Consider the following 18,585-nt stretch of genomic DNA (forward strand, 5'->3'; position numbering starts at 1 on the left):
CAAACCGTATTTGCACATTTCTGTTATACTGTAGTTGTGCAATGATTTAGCAATAATTTTCCAGATACAACCTTGAATACCAATTTATACAAATAATCAATAGCGGATTTAGAAAAGTACTTTGGGAGGGGTTTCTCTGATTGTTTCGTTTTCTAAAAAGTCCTAATTTTATTTGGGAGGTGCTTGAAGTTTATGAGTACAGGCATAACTAATATTTCGTTTCGTTTATATGTTTAGCAATAATCTTCCGGATACAACCTTGAAGATCATTTTATACTAAGAATCAGTGGCGAATTTAAAAAAGTGTTTTGGGAGGGGTTTTCTTACTACTAATGTTTAGTTTTTCTAAACATTCGTAATTTTTATTTGACGGGAGCTTAAAGTTTATGAGTAAAGGCATAACTTCCACAACTTTGGAGAACAGGCTTCAGTTCGAAAGACCGATCCTCTAACCTTCGCAAAACCGTCACTGCTGGTAATTAGTAATAATAACGATTTAAAAACAATAAGAAAGGAAGTCGGCCAACTCCTACACTCCTAGTCGGCCAGTACACGCACTATTTCTACATTCTCAGATGGAATGAAGGAAGGCTTTGTCAGAATGGTCGAATGCTGGGTTGAATCCCGGACTTCCCGATAGAAGCGCAAAAGCCAACCACTCAGTCACGTTTGTTGTGCAGTTGTATTTAGCTTAACTTAAATATATTCCGTAGTCTTTTTTTTTTTTTTTTTTTTTTTGGTTCCGTAATGATATGTTGAATTCCTCTTGTTAAAAATTCAGAAAACTTGAGGACTGGGTAAACCGTGATGGTGGTCAAGGGCGCCCATGTTGTGGTTTCCAAGGAGGGGAAGTATAGGCGACGTTTCAAAAATAGTTTCAAATTTTGCTGTAACTAATGTAAAAATCCTATTGGATTTTCAATATTCTGAAGTACATTTTCCTCTAGGGGGGGCAAGCGCCCCCTTAACCCCCCTGATGGGCGCCCTTGATGGTGGTTATAAAAAACTTGACTGTAGAATTTCAAGAATATACAGAACCATGTGCAGCCTTTAATTGTATCATACAAATCTAAGTATTTCTCTTATGTTTTATTTTAATTTTATTTTGTTTCAAAAAGAGGGTATGGAATATTTTGAAGTAAAAATACTACATACAATTTTGCTAGTTATTTGTGTATTTTTTGAAAGAAGTTTTTACTCTTAGGGTTGGCTCGTTCACACCAGCTGTTTTTTTTTTAAATAACTGGTTTAAACTAAAAAAATTAAAAGAACAAAAATGCGAATCATGTGAACTTCATAGTGACGTTTCACATGTCAAACCATCTGCATTAGTCTTATTTCCTTTTCACCTTTTAATCAAGGTGTCCCATGTTCAATTGTCGGTCGAACCACAACCCTTCTTTTATGTGTAAACCAAGTACTCTTTCGGATGTCACTTTAAGCGAAAGTCTTCTCCTTGATAACCTCGGTATTACGTAAGGATGTTAAGCCTAAACATACAAAACGAAACCAAATTATATATTTCTGCATGCCTGTTGTTTTATAAAGAAGCGAAGGTTGCTTAAATATATTGATTAAAATTGGTAAAATTTATCGATTGCCTACTTAGCTTCCAACATTAGCTTGGATTGGACTTTCAATGATACCTACATACTAAATTTGTAATTTAATACCTCAGTTTTAGAAAAATAAACACACTGCTGAACAAGACTGCACTTATTTAATATAAAAACACATTTACACGTGACGTTTCGATCTTCTATCCAAGATCCTTATCAGACGTACACTCACGTCTGATGAGGATCTTGGATAGAAGATCGAAACGTCACGTGTAAATGTGTTTTTATATTAAATAAGTGCAGTCTTGTTCAGCAGTGTGTTTATTTTTCTGATTTTATTCGCAAGACGTTGACTATGATTGTGTGTCACTCAGTTTTAGCGTACTGATATGTTGACCTTTAAATTTTACATGCAAATTAAATTTTACAGGATTTTCCCATTATTGTTTTACATTTAAAAGAATGACGGGATTTTCCCGACGGCTAGGGCGGGAGTTTCTCAATTTAAGAAATTTACTGACCGGACTTCTTTAAGCTTATGGGACCCCTTCCAGCATAACCCCGTTGTTGAATAATAACACCAAGGCGAAACAAACTTATTTCTGTGAATATGTAATACAAATACATAAAGCAAAATATCTAAATCAAAAAACCTGGTTTAAACCTCAAAAAAGCCTGGTTTAAACTGCCCCCCCAAAACGGGTTTTTGGCATTTTCAGAAATAACCATGGTTCTTGCCAACTCTGCTTACTTTTGTATATAGGAGATTAAAATGTGTTTATTATATACATTGGTTAATCCTTTGGAATTCATAATGTAAAAATGTTGAAGTAAAATTGTTTAAAATATCTTTTTCGAAATTCATGGTTTACTTTCGAGGTTTTATATTATTATCGGCATCAACCACTAATTAAATGACTTTCTGTGTTATAGAGAAGCGAAACAAAGTCTGCTTTATCGATTTAAAGCAGAATTTTGAAAAAAGCCCAAAATTTCCCAAGCAAAAAAGCAAAGCAGAAAAAACCGAGTTTTTTTCCAAAAAAGCCGGTTTTTTTCCGAGCCCTTGCATCTCTACATATGAGCATAAATCTCTTTGTAATTCCTCACATCTGTACATGTCCCTTTACAGACACAAGTGAAAGACGTCTTGATAAAAATTGGCAAGATATACCGTAAAGAGGAGATTTTTTCAATTACATTTTCAATTTCTCGCATCGTTTGCAAGATTTGAGCCTACTTCAGTTTGGAGTTTTTAATTAATATATGATCAGTGTTTTCTTTCTTCTTGCATGCAGTATGTAATAAGCAAATACATAACACATACAATTAATTATAATGCCACTACTATATGGTGTTCATTGGGCAAAGCACTCCAGACAATAAAGATTCAACTTAGACTGGAGAAATGGTTATTCTTCATTTTTCATTGGGGTCGCGGTGGCTCAATGGTAGAGCGTTACCACTGGTGTTTGGCGTCCCGGTTTAAAACCCTGCTCCCGCCAAGTGAACTTTTGTGGTGGACAAACACTGTGTGTGGGGGTTTTCTCGGAGTTCTCCCGTCTCCTCCCACTTTTTTCATTCCACAATTTCATTAATCTCTCATCATCACCGTCTCCTTTAGCCTAACCGGCACAATCGTTTCTTTTTCATTATCATTTGGCCATGAAACAAACGCCTGAGAGATATTCGACCCCTGTATACAATAATGTGGTGTTGGAATGTATAATGTGAAGGATATGAAGTTTTAGTTTTTTTTAATTTCAACACTTCCAGTGTCCCCGTAAAAATGTAATAAAGTAATAATGGCCATATTTTTTTTAAATATTCAGTTAGATCTGGACATTCTACGCAAAATTTGCAATCGATCAGTTGAAATGTCATCTTTCTAGAGCCTGCAGTTTCCGAGATCTTATTGTTGAAATGATTGACTACAAACATATAAACGTCCACAAACGTATAGTTTAAAAGAACTCCAAAGATGGCAGCACAATTCATTTGCATTGATTTTGGAGAAGGCTTATTAAAATACAAAGGCTTTGAACAATAATTTTAAAGAGATAAACTTTATGAAAAAGATCTATTTAAATTATTTATTATAAAGTATACATACTTTAAAATATTTGTCTTTGCTAAACGTGAAATCAAAAATAATTGTAAGTCCAAGGTTTGAAATCAGAAGTTAGAGATTAGACCTCTGGCGTTTTTTTTTTTTTTTTTTTTTTTTTTTTCACAAACCAAATAAGCCTATACATTCTGTCAGCTCATATAGACCAATTCAACTTACTTCAGTGTTCAGTAAGCTACTAGAAAAAATTCTAGTGTGCCGGCTCCATTCATATCTGGAAGCACGCAACATACTACGTATTCATCAAGCAGGCTTCAGACCACGTTTCTCAATTAATGACCAATTGCTTCGCCTTAGCACTATAATCACAAACCAGTATAACAAAGCATTCCCATCATGTCTTATACTCATGGATTTAGAAAAGGCTTTTGATAAGGTTTGGCATTATGGACTAATTCAAAAACTTCAGTCACTCAACCTTCCCGTGTGCTATTTGAGGTTCATTCATTCTTTTCTTACACATCGTATTGCTTACGTCACTCTTGGTAATGTGCTCTCTTGGCCTATTTTTCCGTTTACTGGAGTTCCTCAGGGATCAGCTCTTAGCCCCTTACTTTATATACTTTATTCTTCCGACATACCTCCAACTCCGCACAATGTATTTACTTTTCAATATGCAGACGATACGGCTTTTCTCGCTCTTGGCAAAACTGTACATCAACTTAATACTGCTCTTCAAACTACACTCAATAATTTCATCACCTGGTGTAAGAAGTGGCACCTAACTATCAACGAAGAAAAAACACAAGCAATAGTGTTCTTGCCACCTAAAAGACGTTCCAGAATTCGCAGGAATCCAACTCTTTTCCGAGTCACTGTAGATGGATATCCTATACATCCTACATCGACTGTTACCTACTTAGGCATGGTCTTCGATTCCAAGCTCACTTGGAACGCCCACTTGAAGAGGCTAACAGATAAGGCTAAAAATAGATTGAATCTCTTACGCCGACTCACTGGAACAACTTGGGGCCTGAAAGCGGATGTCTTGCTTCACACCTATAAGGCGTTTCTCCGCCCCGTCCTCACTTATAGACATACGGCCTGGTGCAATGCTTCTGCTTCATATTACGAAAAGCTCTGTATACTGGAGAGACACGTGATTCGTCTAGCCTATCGCCTTAAACTACCATATCCCACATGGCTCACCTATGAATACATCTCCTTTCTGAAAATTACGGAACATCTTGCAGAACTACGTATTAGATACGTCAACTCTCACATACACACAGGTCATCCGCTCTTTTTAGACATCCTTCACTCCGACGCTCTCACCGACTCCACCTTTCGGTACAAACTTTCACCATTAAATATATTTATATCTCTATATATCAACAATACGCACCTGACACCCGACGAACGAGAAATCTACGACATTTATTTCATTGGTGATCACATTCCTCATCTTTTTCCATTATTGCACAGAGATCCTCACCACTAACAAGGGCTTCCCCCCTGTGTTCATCAGTCCCGAGTCGCCCCGGGACAGAAGATATAACCCTGCATCTGTCTGATTAACACATTTATGTTTGTGACTTTTCATCTTCATTACTTTACAATTTCTCTGGCCACATGTTGCACCTGTTCCTTATCTTTGATTCTCTCGCACTATATCACATGTATGTTGTTTGTTTTGTTTGTTTTTTTTTTTTTTTGCACTATATCATTATGCACTAGTTCTATATATTATGTTTATTAGCATAAATAAAAATAAGTGTAAAATGATGATATAAAATTAAATGATGATGAGTTCACAACCCTCTTAATAGATGTTCCACTTCAGCTGATAATAAAGAATATCCCTTAGCCCATCTCCTACCTTTTCCTGCGCCTATTTTGTATATAAGAATCACATGCCAAAGAGAGGGCGTAACCCTCTGAGAGGCAGAAGGATAAAATCTATTACCCATAGACTCCAATTACATAAGAGAAATTATAATGTCTTTTTATTGCTTTTGTAGTATTTTAATAGATAGATAATTTCTGGTATGTTTAAAATGATTATATAATGATTTTAACATAGTGCTGAATTTTTGCTTATGAGCTGTTCATAGCACTTAAAATAAAGTTATTATTATTATTATTATTATTATTATTATTATTATTATTATTATTATTATTATTATTATTATTATTATTATTATTATTATTATTATTATTATTATTATTATTGGATTAAACGAACTGCAGGTCCAAAGCAAAACCCGTATCGAATTGAAGGGAGAATATGTTGATACCCATCATAAAATTGTGACATTGGTTTGTTTTCCTTAGGAAATCTAAAGACTTCTCAACACTCCCTCATATATTCTAATAATAAAAATTGGTTTAAATATTGCTTTAAGCCTCACTTTCTTCGTGGAACGCTGGTTACGCGAAAGGCAGATGAAATTACGAAAAAAAAAATCAGAGTATATACTTTTTGTACACAAACTATAAAGGGTTGAAAACGAGACGGAAAATGTATTTCGAGAATCGAAACCAGAAAGAATTAATCGAAAATCGAGACGAAATGAGAAAAATAATTGTTGGTCTCTCATGTTGTCTCGTAGACAACATAACTTAAAATGCATTATACTTTATAAACGTTATAATACCTAAGTTAAATGTAATCAATAAATAATAAAATTATACACGAATTTAATTTCCCAAAAGCAAGAGAGATTTAAATTTTGTAATAGTCATCACTAAAATCATAGCATTAAAGTTCCAGTTAATTTCAAAGAAAGAAAAAAAAAGAATACTTCTCCATATAAATCAATTGGCTTGAAACCAAAATGGCGCAGATACTAACCACTCTTAATTTTAGAACAAACTATTAGTCTCCAGTGGATAATATATCTCCATAGCTTTTCTTCCGATCCTCCCACCAACTCTTTCAATATCAACCAATTTTTCATTGTCTGTTCTTAGCCTACATGACATTAAATGAGGAGCATGTCATTTTCCTTTCACAAATAGTAGTGTCGTCTGAGAATGTGGGAGGAAACGGGAGTATCCCGAAAAAACCAACCGACACGATGTTGTCCAACACGAATTTATTTGGCCAGAGATCGAACCAGGGACCTACCACCAGAGGTAAACACCCTACCATTGAGCCACTATGCCTTTGTATCTTCTTTCATTTCAACCAAACTTTATCAAGTCTGTGGCTGTTCTCCTCCCGTTTCCTCCCACTTCCTCATTCCACAAATTCTTACATCATCATTTATTTGCATAAATCGTCGTTTTTCATTGTCTAAAGGTCATAATCGTACGTTGTTAAACTGAAAGATTTCATTTTACAAGCAAACTCTCCTCCACAGGTTGGATATTCTTCGAGACTTTTGCCAACAATCCTGTACCTCCCTAACGATTCTACACAAAATTAATTTACACGGGAGTAACAAAGCGTACGAAACATTAATTCTCTCCAACATGAATGTCCACTTCAGCGGTATAGCTTTTGAATTGGTGTTTCATTAATTATTCACACCTATAAAGCCCCCTGATTCTCTAAAGAAGTGATGGACACATGACAACTCATGGACCGCATCCGACCCGTAAGTATCTTTCATTCGGCCCGCAAATAAAAATAAAAATGTGTGATTTGTTCTTTATTTTAACTTGATGCGTGATAGAAAAACTGTAGGTACACACTGATAGTATACTTGAATTGAGACGGGTGGTGCTGGCTCAGAGGCAGAGCGTTCACCTGTGGTGCATGGTGACAAAACGCTCGAAGACGCACCTCGTGCTTGAAGACCAACACATGTACAAAATAAAGATCTTCAGGCAGCAATTGAGGCGAACAGTAACCAGACATGTGAGAAACTGGAACTGTAAATCAGTGTGAGTGGAGAAACCATTCGGCAGCCACCTTAATCAAGTTGGGAAGCACTACAAGTTGGGTAATATAAGTCCCACATGATTTGGCTCCGGGCCAGAAGGCAACGCGGGCAGACACCTGTGTTTCTTTCCTGTCTCGTCTGAGGAAGGAGCCATTTCTGGGCAGGGTGTTGACATGTGATGAGAAGTGGATCCTGTACGAAGCTCCATGGCGACGTCATCATTGGTTAGCATTCCATGAATCAGTTCCAAAACACCCGAAACCAGTACTGCACCAGAAGAAGGTTATCTTGTATGTTTGGTGGACTGCTCGCGACATCGTGCATCGGGTCTGCTACCATGCAAGAAAAACTCAAAATTCTGGACCCAGCACTTCTTTGAATCGCAAGAGTCCTCCTGTTACAGTACAACACTAAGCCTCACGTGCCTAAGATGACCCCAGATACCGTTCTATACCTTGGATGGAGAATACTATTCCATCCGCCATACTCCCTTGACATTGCACCGTCCGATTATCAAATGTTGCATTCCTTGGACAATCACCATACAGCACCCCAGTTCAGATCCCTAGTAGAGGTGCAAAATGTATTTGATATTTTCTTCGCTTCGCGGCCCACCAAGTTCAAACGCAATTAAATCGATGGCCTTAGAGAAGGTTGGCAGAAAGTTGTCGATGTTAATGGAGATTATTTTTCATCTTCCAGGTATGTGTTATTTAACATATCGATGTTCGAAGGTGATGAGTGAAAAAAAAGAACTTTCTCGGTTACCTTTATATATTAATATATAACTTATTAAAGAGCATCTGTTTCTAATAATTTTTCCACCCGAGCAATTTGCCCCTGCTCTCCCCAAACTACGCCCCTGACTGAAATATTACGCTACTGGCAATAAGCATTTCATGGTACATAGTGCCTTCGACTAAAGAAATAATGTATCAGTTTCAGTAGTATGGCAATGCTCCACTCCATGCTTCTGTCGTTTCCAAAGGTGCATGCTGAGTTTACTGGAGGCCATAGCCTTTTCACTGTGGTCTTGGCAACGACAGCCGCGTGAACTGGAACGTTATCATGCAGATTCGAGCTCAACTCATAGCAACGGATTCAAATAACTGTCTCCAACAAATTGATGGAGGCAGACAGTTGATACTGGTACATTATTTCTACCACAGATGGCACTATATCTCATGAACAGCTTGTTAGCAGTGGCACAATTTTCAGTATGAATCAGAAAACTTTTGGAAATACCTTTGTAAATCGGCCATCACTGCTCTAAAGAACTAAATCCTTCAATAAATGTAAAACTACAAATCAAATCTGAACTCAATTCCAGAACCGTAGATAGAGATTTTGACGCCCGGGGCGAAGTAAAATTCGGCGTCCCCTACACTCACTTTACAAAGTTTATTTTTTTTTACAGATAAGAAAGCATCTTTTTTTTTTTTGTTAGGCTACACTAAATTTTTATCAAGCTTCTTGGACAGACCATTGTAACAGTCCAAAGCGATCATTATGTATTCTTTTACAAATAAGAGCTGTTTTCAGGAGGCTTATTTTGGAAATTTTGTTAAGCTTGACAAAACTACATTTAGTTAGAGAACAGTTATGTAAACCTGCAACTATTTACAACGTTTCATACTTTCGTGAAGAAGTGAAATTTCAACACATTACAAATTATGTTCTTTTAAATTGTTTGAAATGGGTGACAATATTAATTTCCAGTAATAATTGTAAACTTTTGTAATTTTATTCTGTATGTGACCACACAAATAACATTTTAATTTCGCTTCTTTTACGGTAAAAATATTTTGTGAAATGTAATGGAAATTCAGAAAGAACCTTCTTGGCGAATTTTTCAATATTGATCGATGGAGGTGAAGAATATGTTTAATGTTTGTATTTAAAACTCAAAATATACTTTGGTTACTACATGTATCAAATTATAGTAATTACTAAATTGGTAACTCATTAAATGGTGCAATACGCATATTCACTGGTATAAAAGAAAGTAAAGATAGAATGAATACCAATTTACCTTCTCCAATTTTAAGCGCCTGATGTGTGCATGTTAAGAAACTTTGAAGGGGCGCAATTTATTCCAGCCTCCACTATAATAACAACTCTCCACATAACGAGCTCACGTGACTTCCGGTGCTGTGATGGACTATTTCCTTTTGATTTAGCTCGCTTCCACTAGATTGTAGCTATTGCTTCACAAGATAGGTAGGGGTCTCAATTTAGGTGCCTATCCTCATATTAGGGGTTCTTACTCTATATCCAATTATGACGATACAAGTTGTTGATGGAGAAATGATCCCAATAAATCCCCTCAAATGGAAAGCATGTAATATGTCAATGGAATTTTACACAATCCTGACGATACAAGTTGTTGATGGAGAAGTGATCCCAATAAATTCCCTCAAATGGGAAGCATCGAATACGTCAATGGAATTTTAAAATTCCTGGTAGTGATCAGCCTTTGAAAAAGAGGAAATTCGTTGGGTTAAGTAACTGATCCATTAATCCCCTATTCTGAAACTGCTTCAAGTTCGAAAACATTATTATTCCCTTTATTTACCTTAATTTTTAATATTGCCGCACAAACAGCAGCGTGTATGTGTCTCTTTACTCCTCTCATTTTCATACCGTCATTATCTTGTTCATGATTAATTCGGTTGGGCATGAAAGCGTGATTAACTAAGCAAATACACCACCATCAAAACAGCAAACACGTATTTCAGACTAGGACCGTTTCTAATATTCAAAACGCTCCTGCATGTTGTAAATCACTACCCGGCACCTTGTATATCACATTGTCATAAGAAATCATATATAATAACATTCTTTTAGTAATAAGTAAAAAGTTGTTGTGACTCATATTGAGACGTTTGGATTATGGGCGAAGTGAGCAAGAAAATTTTTACCCAATCTATGACTGCAAACCGAAATGTTATTGACTTAATAGGGCGTCAATTCGTTTTCGGGGCGACGCGTCGTTTACTTATTTCCAATACTTTTTCTTTCTTCTTGCTCGTTCGACGCCCTCTTTCGATTAGCGCCCTGGGCTACCGCCACGCTAGCCTTCTACCCTAGCTACGGCTCTGACTCAATTCTCAAAACAATCCACTCCTTTAATAACATCGCAGTTCAAATATATGTACTCAATTCTGAATATTTGAGGTGTATTTAAGTTATTATACTTTACTACATTTTCATATATACATAACAACACTTCTGTTGCTATAAAACTTATATTACCGATAGTAACGACACCTAGGTTTCCAACTGTCCCGGTTTAAACGGGATTAAACAGGAATTTCACGTCTTGTCCCGGATGAACTTTTTTTGTCACCGGGACGACAAAAATCCCGAAATTCAATCTTTTGTCTTTTGAATAATGAGTATACGTTGTGTTGCTTACAAAAATAAGTGAATGATCTATAATTAAATACAGGGACGTAGCCAGAGTTCTGTGCTTGGGTGGGGCATATTTGCAAATGGAATAACCCATATTCTATTTTCTGTTTTGTTAGAATCGTTATTGATCATAATGAACATTCAATACGTTTTGGTAAAACAATCAAAACGTAAATACTATGTTGCAAAACCCAGCAATCGGCGGGGAGGGGGGCATCATTCTAGCCTCTGAGTCGAATTGAGCTTTCAGTTTTGTCTTACAATGTTGGTCGGTTACAAAAAGTGCATTTGCATAGATTTTTAGGCCTTCGTACCTCAAGGCGACTATAAGGCTGGAATCATCTAAGAGCTGTAAGAATCTCCGTACGTTAACGAAGATTACGCCTGGCCCTCAAAGTTACTTTACTGTTCACTTAACGTTTGAGGAATAGAATGTAAATGGATTTTAAAAATAACCTTTTCTTAGAAGTATGAAAAATTTAAGTTTACTGTGGATAACTTTTTCATTTATTGTTAGATAAAAACAATTTGTAACATAAACTTAAATAAATATTTCCAAGATTTGGGGAGGTCGGTACTCCCTTAGCTACGTCCCTGATTAAATAATTAAATAAATAAATAAAGTGCAAGTTTGCAAGTATCGCAATCACAAGTCTCAGGTAAAATACCGATTTAAAATTTCCGCTGAGATGACGAGTCTTATTTTCCCATGATCAATGTGGTCTTAAGAAAGGCCTGTCTTTTCCGTGTATGTTCATTGAGTTTCTTTACACTGAAAATCCAGTGCTTCGTTGCATTGAAAATCCTTTGAAATCAAGACATTCTGAAGAAAATGGCTTTGATTTTATATTTTTAGCAAAACCAAAAGTTTATTTTTTTTTTTAATTACAGTAAGTAAAACCCTGAACACTATTTTTTGTATATTTGTGATTATTATAATGATGCGTTTAACTTTTGCGAAATTTCATTTTTCATAAAATTAGTATCTCATGCAATTACGCTGTTAAAGTGGAAATCACAGACCTGGAAGTTACAAAGATACCAATAGTAATAAAACATATAATGTAATGTTTAGAAATTTAGCTTTATAATTTAAGCTATAATATAAAGTTTCTTTATTTGTTTACTTATTATTATTATTATTATTATTATTATTATTATTATTACTGTTATTATTATTCCTACAAATCTGTTTGGTAACATGTGTGTTCCTCGATTCTTAAGTTACCTCAGGATAAATGAAGGTACATAAGCCTATCATGAATATTTGTTCCGCACTGGGTCAACCTATAATTGGGACCCTAGCGACACCATACGATACAACTCTGAATTATTCATGTTTACTATTGACCATAGAGACAACGGGTGGCACAACTGTAAACCTTTTGCTTCCACAAGAGTCAACAGCGACGAACAGAGTGCTTAGCCGATTACTATAGCCAGTTATGTTAGTCACACAGTTTACTTAATACTTTTGGTGTTGTACTATATAGAAATCTTAAATTTATCTGCACATTCTACAAAATAGCTAAAAGCGTTTACTTACAGCAAAATAGAACTTCATACTGGATATTTCTACCTGAACGTCGTAATGTTCTGGATTAAATTGCATTGAGCAATTAAGATAACCATTTGTAAGCACCTATTCGTTCAACTAGACATACTAAACGTAAACCAAGTTTAAGCAATCAATAAGAAAAACAATTTAGCGAATACAAGATATTTAGCATTGTCTATTACTTTCCCTTTTACAATAACAATGATCACTGTATTTAAATCAAATGTTGTTTATACATTATTTGAAATTTAAAAAAGCCTTCGAGGAAATAATAAGATTGTGCTTATTTCCTTTTTCTCGTCAATGGCCTTGTTGCCTATTGTTTGTTAGTCGTTCTCACCTTTGTTCCCGATAACTTAAAAATATGACCTTGTGCAGTACAGTACGAGGTGTGCTTTATCTTTTGCAACTTACGTGGAATTGATCAAAACAGCGTGTTGTAATGTTATTCCAAAACAGGGTTGACGTCACAACTTGTGGTCTCTACATCATCACGATTTTATCCTTCTAAAAAAGGGTTTCACAACCTGGAGGTCGCGAGAGAGTTTCATGGAGGTCGCGAAGATAAACGGAAGAGACAAATATAATTAGAATCTAATGCCGGAAAATATTTTTAAATGTTATGTTGAATTTTGTTCTAATAGGCATATTTCTATTTTTATACATACTGTTAAGAACAAGAAAAAATAGATCTATTAAACATTTTCAACAGGGGCGTAAATAAGGGCCCCGTAGACCCCGCATTGCGGGGGGGCTCAAGCCATCAGGGGTCCCCAAATCGTGAAGTGGGACGTAGAGAAGGGGCTCCGCTCCACGCTGTCTGCGGGAGGGCCCCCAAGACTTTAGTTACGCCACTGATTTTCAACAGGTGCAGAGTTGCTTAAAAATCAATTTTAACAGCTTTCGATGATACTGAACACATACACAACAATGTACCAAATTCTCTACAATATGAAGTAACTCAAAGTATCGACCTATCGAAGATTAAAGTAATAAATACTTTTTTTTAAAAAAAAAAAAACTGTCCAAGTTTTTTAAACCAAAATTTGAAATCTCTTTATTTTTCATCATATGACCTAAAATTAAGGGAGTCATGAAGTTTTAAAATTTTCAAACTGCCTTCATTTTGAAACAGTATGACGGATCGGATTCGATATTTGTAATAACTGACAAAATTTAGTTTTAATCCATTAGCTTTTAGATATGTTACTGTATATATATATATATATATATATATATATATATATATATATATATATATATATATATATATATATATATATGTATATATATATATATATATATATAAGAAATGGATTCTATTATTATATAAAAATAGATGGATATCGTGAGATCTCCACAAATTGTATATTGAAAATCCCATACAAGGTTATTACAAACCAGAAATTATAAGGTGGTCACTAGCAAGAGGATGTAATAAAATGGTAGTCGTGATAAGAATTAGATTGAGAATCACTATTCTAGAGCAATAAATTTGGAATATCAACAACAGTGGCTTCCAGTCCCGTAGCTAGGAAGGGACTAGAGCGACCAGTGTCCGGATTAAATTTTCTGCACCCTCTAAAACAGTGGTTCCCAATCTTATTTATCTGACTCCCCCTTCGTAAACTTCGCATGTTTTATCGTCTCCAGCTCTTATTTTTGGATCAAAAGATCCCGAATATTTCAGTCAAAAATTTTCTTGTAGGCGTTATATCTGGAGAACTACGATAGCAAAACCAAAACTATCACATAACTCAGTATGATGTGCTTATTCCGTAAAATATACGAAAACTCAATTTAGGGTCCGTTCAAAAATTTTGTGACCCCTGATCCAAAAACAAGTTATTGGCTAAGTTCGCAATCTTTTGATGCATTTTTTTGGATCATTCCTAAAATTCGTTTTCGAATCCTTCTGGAATTTCAGATGCAGCATTCTATTCTTTATTATTATTATTATTATTATTATTATTATTATTATTATTATTATTATTATTATTATTATTATTATTATTATTATTATTATTAATACTATGATAGTAATAATAATATACCGACTGATAACAATTTAAGCATCTGGAAGGAATGGTTTGATAACCTAATTTCATAATGTGCATATCATTGGCACCTAATAAATTATAGTAGTTGATGCGATCTGATCCAGAACAGCCACCAGAGTGCATTACTGTTGTCAAACGTTCCTATCTGATTTTAATTATTTAAAAGGCCACCGATAGTATGCACATGAATGAAATTACATCGAAATCGTACCATTCTTTCCCCTGGTATTTAACATTTTTCTGTTATAATAATAATAATAATAATAATAATAATAATAATAATAATAATAATGGAGTTTAATCATTGTCTCACAATTTATATATATATATATATATATATATATATATATATATATATATATATATATATATATATATATATATATATATATATATATATATATATTCCCAGCGAGACTCTACGTACTGTTGTAGTGCAGTGTTATTTTATAATTTTTTTTCACCAGCTTAGTTCTTAATGAAACCGCAGTCCTTACTTACAATAGTTAATTTGTGATTTACAGGATTTAATTTATTAACGTTTGTTTCTTTGTTGAAACATTCGTAATCAAGTTTTTTTTAGAAATTGTGAGAAACATCGTATACACTCTTAGCTTCTTGTAAATCAGTGATAATTTTTTTAAGGTAGATTTTATGTTTTGAATACTTTCAACAACATCGACAAAACTTTCAAAACAAAAATAGTTAGTGCTGTTGTTTGAAAAAGCTTTAGAAGAAGGGTTACAGTAACATCGAAAGTGAGCACTTTTTAGTACTTAGTATTCAAACACATTATACGTAGCATCTGTAAAGTTGCGCCCCCTTTGCTTGCTCTTCACGTTCCCTAGTTTGACAACCACCAGTCTTAAAAAAGAGAAGAAGAAGAAATTGGAGTTTTTTTTTTTAATGTATTCAAAACCAGATATGAAATTCTTGCAACTTTACTTACAGAATTAAATTCAATTTAGTACATTTTACTTATTTGTGAGTAAAATTATATGTTCTTTGCTAGATTCACTAAGCATATCCCATTATTACTTTCCCATTTCAAGAATTTCAAACCTAAGTACTCTATTATTGCACCATGACAAGCACCAAAGGCGTGGTTACCAGGAGTATTTGCATTCAAAGAATAGTTTGTTGAATAGAGATACACTAATTTAACTGCATATCTATATTATAAAATTGAAAGTGACTATTTATAACTTAATCTCTTGAACCACCCGACCGATCTCGACCAAATCTTGATCAACATAGCTGAATTTAGGACTGGAATGGATTTTATCATTTCACTTTGACGGAGCAACGCAGGGGAGAGGAAGGGAGAGATATAAAAATCAATACATATAAAGATGAAAGTTATTATGTTTATGACTTAAAAATTCTTGAATCGCCCGATCTATCTCAATCAAACTTTTAAAATACATGAGGTTCGGGCTTGAGTTTGATGATACAACGTAGAGAAGGTGAAGGGGAGGAGATATATTTAAAAGATGAATATGAAAGTAACTGTCTTCGTGACTTAATGACTCTTGATCGAGACCCGATCGATCTGGATCAAATATATATGAAACCAGGGGGGAAAGTGGATCTGAAAAGGTAGGGGGACGGTAGATAGAGGCATGACGTCACGTCGCCCACTGCCTATCTTTGCCCATTGTATATATATATATATATATATATATATATATATATATATATATATATATATATATATTTAGAAATTGGGAGGTTGCGTACATATTTTGCAGGTGGGGCACGACGTTTCCCCGCGTTCCTCCTCACTTTGACCTCTCTCTTGAACCACCCGACCGATCTCGATCAATTTTTCAACATAGATGAGATTCAGACCTGGGATCGTTTCTATCATATCATTTTGATAGTAGACGAGGGGGGAGGAGGGAGATATTTTAAAATAATTGAAAATGACCGATATTGGTGCCGAACCCATAGTTTTCGGAGTCGTAGAGTTGAACAGTGATACTTCCAATGCTGTTTCAATCCATGCGACTAAAAATAAAAACAGCATATTCCACGGGTACTAAACATATAAGGTAAGGAGTTCAGCATTTAAATTTTTATTTTAACCCAACGAAGTGGGTAATCGATGGTAGTAATAAATTAGACTGGAATTCGAATTTCGTTTAGTTTGGAAGATGGTAAGTTAAGTGCAAGCGTTGAATAAATGGTAGTCTGCTATCGTGTATTGATATCGCGTAAAGTTATAATATGTTCATGTTCAACTTTTTTAAGATTAGGTTAGTTTAATGCCTCTTTTAGCATAAATGCAGATGATCAAAGCTGGAAAGTTTGCTTAGGTCCAATTTCCAGAATTTTAAACAGGCGCGAAGCTCGAATGTAGAGCCACGTTTGGAACTCTTGAGCAAAAAGCATATAGGCCTATAGCTCCTTGCGGCCAATCAAAATCCGTATTTGCTCGATATAAGGACTTCAAATTTATTCTGTTAAACTTTGCTCAGCAAAAGGTTCCTAAATCTGCATCACTGCCCTTAAAATCTGAAATTCAGGGTAGGGGATGAATGATCTCCAAACGGACGCCCTTCTCTAGCGGATCATATACAACTCTAGATTGCACCTTGTCACTAGTTTTCCTTTCTTTCATTTCGTATTCGTGGTTGCGAAGATATGACGTTTTCCGTCGGTGTATTCTTTCTGACACACCCCGTAATTTTTTTTAACGTAATTATGCGCCATTGACTATGGCATTCGGAGCTTGATTTGTTAATCATTCCCACGCTGCAGCGTACGCAATATAATGTTAATATATTAAATTTATGAGCAAGGATGGGGAAATTAGCCCTCCTGTTCCTCCGTCCCATGAACGCCCTTGTCTAGCAATTGTCCTATGAAACTCTTAAAACACGTAGTTTTTGTTTCATTTATGTCGCACTCTTGGCTACGAAAATACTACGTTTGCTGAGCAAATGTGAACCTTTCTGAGAATGAACTTGATCCCTTGTGCACTGAAGGCCCCATATCTAAAAATATTTTTAAAAAACTAAGTTGGAGCGAAATTTGTCCTGCAATCTATTGTTTGCTCGAAACTCATAATATTAGTTCGTTTAGTTTGATTACAGTTTGCATCAGTAGCAAGGCTTTTTGAGACAGGGTATATTATTTAAAGTGGGATCCGAACCACTAATTTTGAAATTGTACATCGGATCGCAGTCAAAATCTGTACAGCAAATTCCGGACATCTCGTGCCTCTACCCTCAAAATTTAATTTTAAAAGACCGCAATTGCGCCGTGTAGCGTGGTGCATACATTCAGACAGACGAACAAAAATGTGGATCAAGTCATCCCAGAAGCCTCACTGACGTTCGGCAATGGTGTGACAATAAGTATCATGCTTTAATGGTTAATAACGTGGGTTGACTATCATACCTTGCTCTTTCTCGCCTGGTCCTTTCATACAAGATATGCCACGGTGTAAAGTTTTTAAGAAAATTTAGAACTTAGGTGGGGGAGAGAGACAAAATGTTCGAGGTGAGCAATGCCCAATAAACAGTTTTGCCTTGACCCTGTTTCGCCATCTCACTAATATAGCTCAGCGGAGGTTGAAAATGTTGTTCGTATTATACAGCGGCGGCTGGTACTATATGTTGCATGGTTGTGCAGCCGGATATTTTTTTTAATACTAAAAATATTTTTAAGTATTACAGTACTGTATCAATAAAAAAAATAAACCTTTGCTCTTGAGCGCAAAACAGTATTGATGCATTTCTTAAAAAAATTAAATTTAAAAACTGAAAGAAAGAGAGTGATTTACATTTCCAGTTGCAGAGAACGTTGCCACTGGAAGAAGTAACATTGAGCATATGGCAGCGAGTTCCTATCTCTTAGCGTGGGGAAATGGATTTATTCTTGCATCGCTGCTATCCTCTCGTATTGCCCTCTTGCAGTTGCTCCTTCGCCGGCAACTGGTATATAGTCAGCTTCTGTAGTAATTACGAATTCCTCCGCTTGGTAGCGCTTGACTCAATTGATAGAGTGAGTGAGATATAGACGCTTGGAAGAG

General features: G+C 35.2%; 1 long non-coding RNA gene across 1 annotated transcript in view; it reads right to left on the reverse strand.

Moving 5' to 3' along the window:
• LOC145684524 (uncharacterized) overlaps nucleotides 1-12,687 on the reverse strand; it is a 31,859-nt gene extending 19,172 nt beyond the window's left edge. Inside the window, exon 1 of the long non-coding RNA XR_014131321.1 lies at nucleotides 12,475-12,687. This is a non-coding gene — a long non-coding RNA (uncharacterized LOC145684524). The remainder of the gene's footprint in view (nucleotides 1-12,474) is intronic.
• Nucleotides 12,688-18,585: the final 5,898 nt, after the last annotated feature.

Source organism: Thermobia domestica, chromosome 1 (genome assembly GCF_964235325.1).
Source record: "Thermobia domestica chromosome 1, izTheDome1.hap1.1, whole genome shotgun sequence".
Classification (NCBI taxonomy): Eukaryota; Metazoa; Arthropoda; class Insecta; order Zygentoma; family Lepismatidae; genus Thermobia; species Thermobia domestica.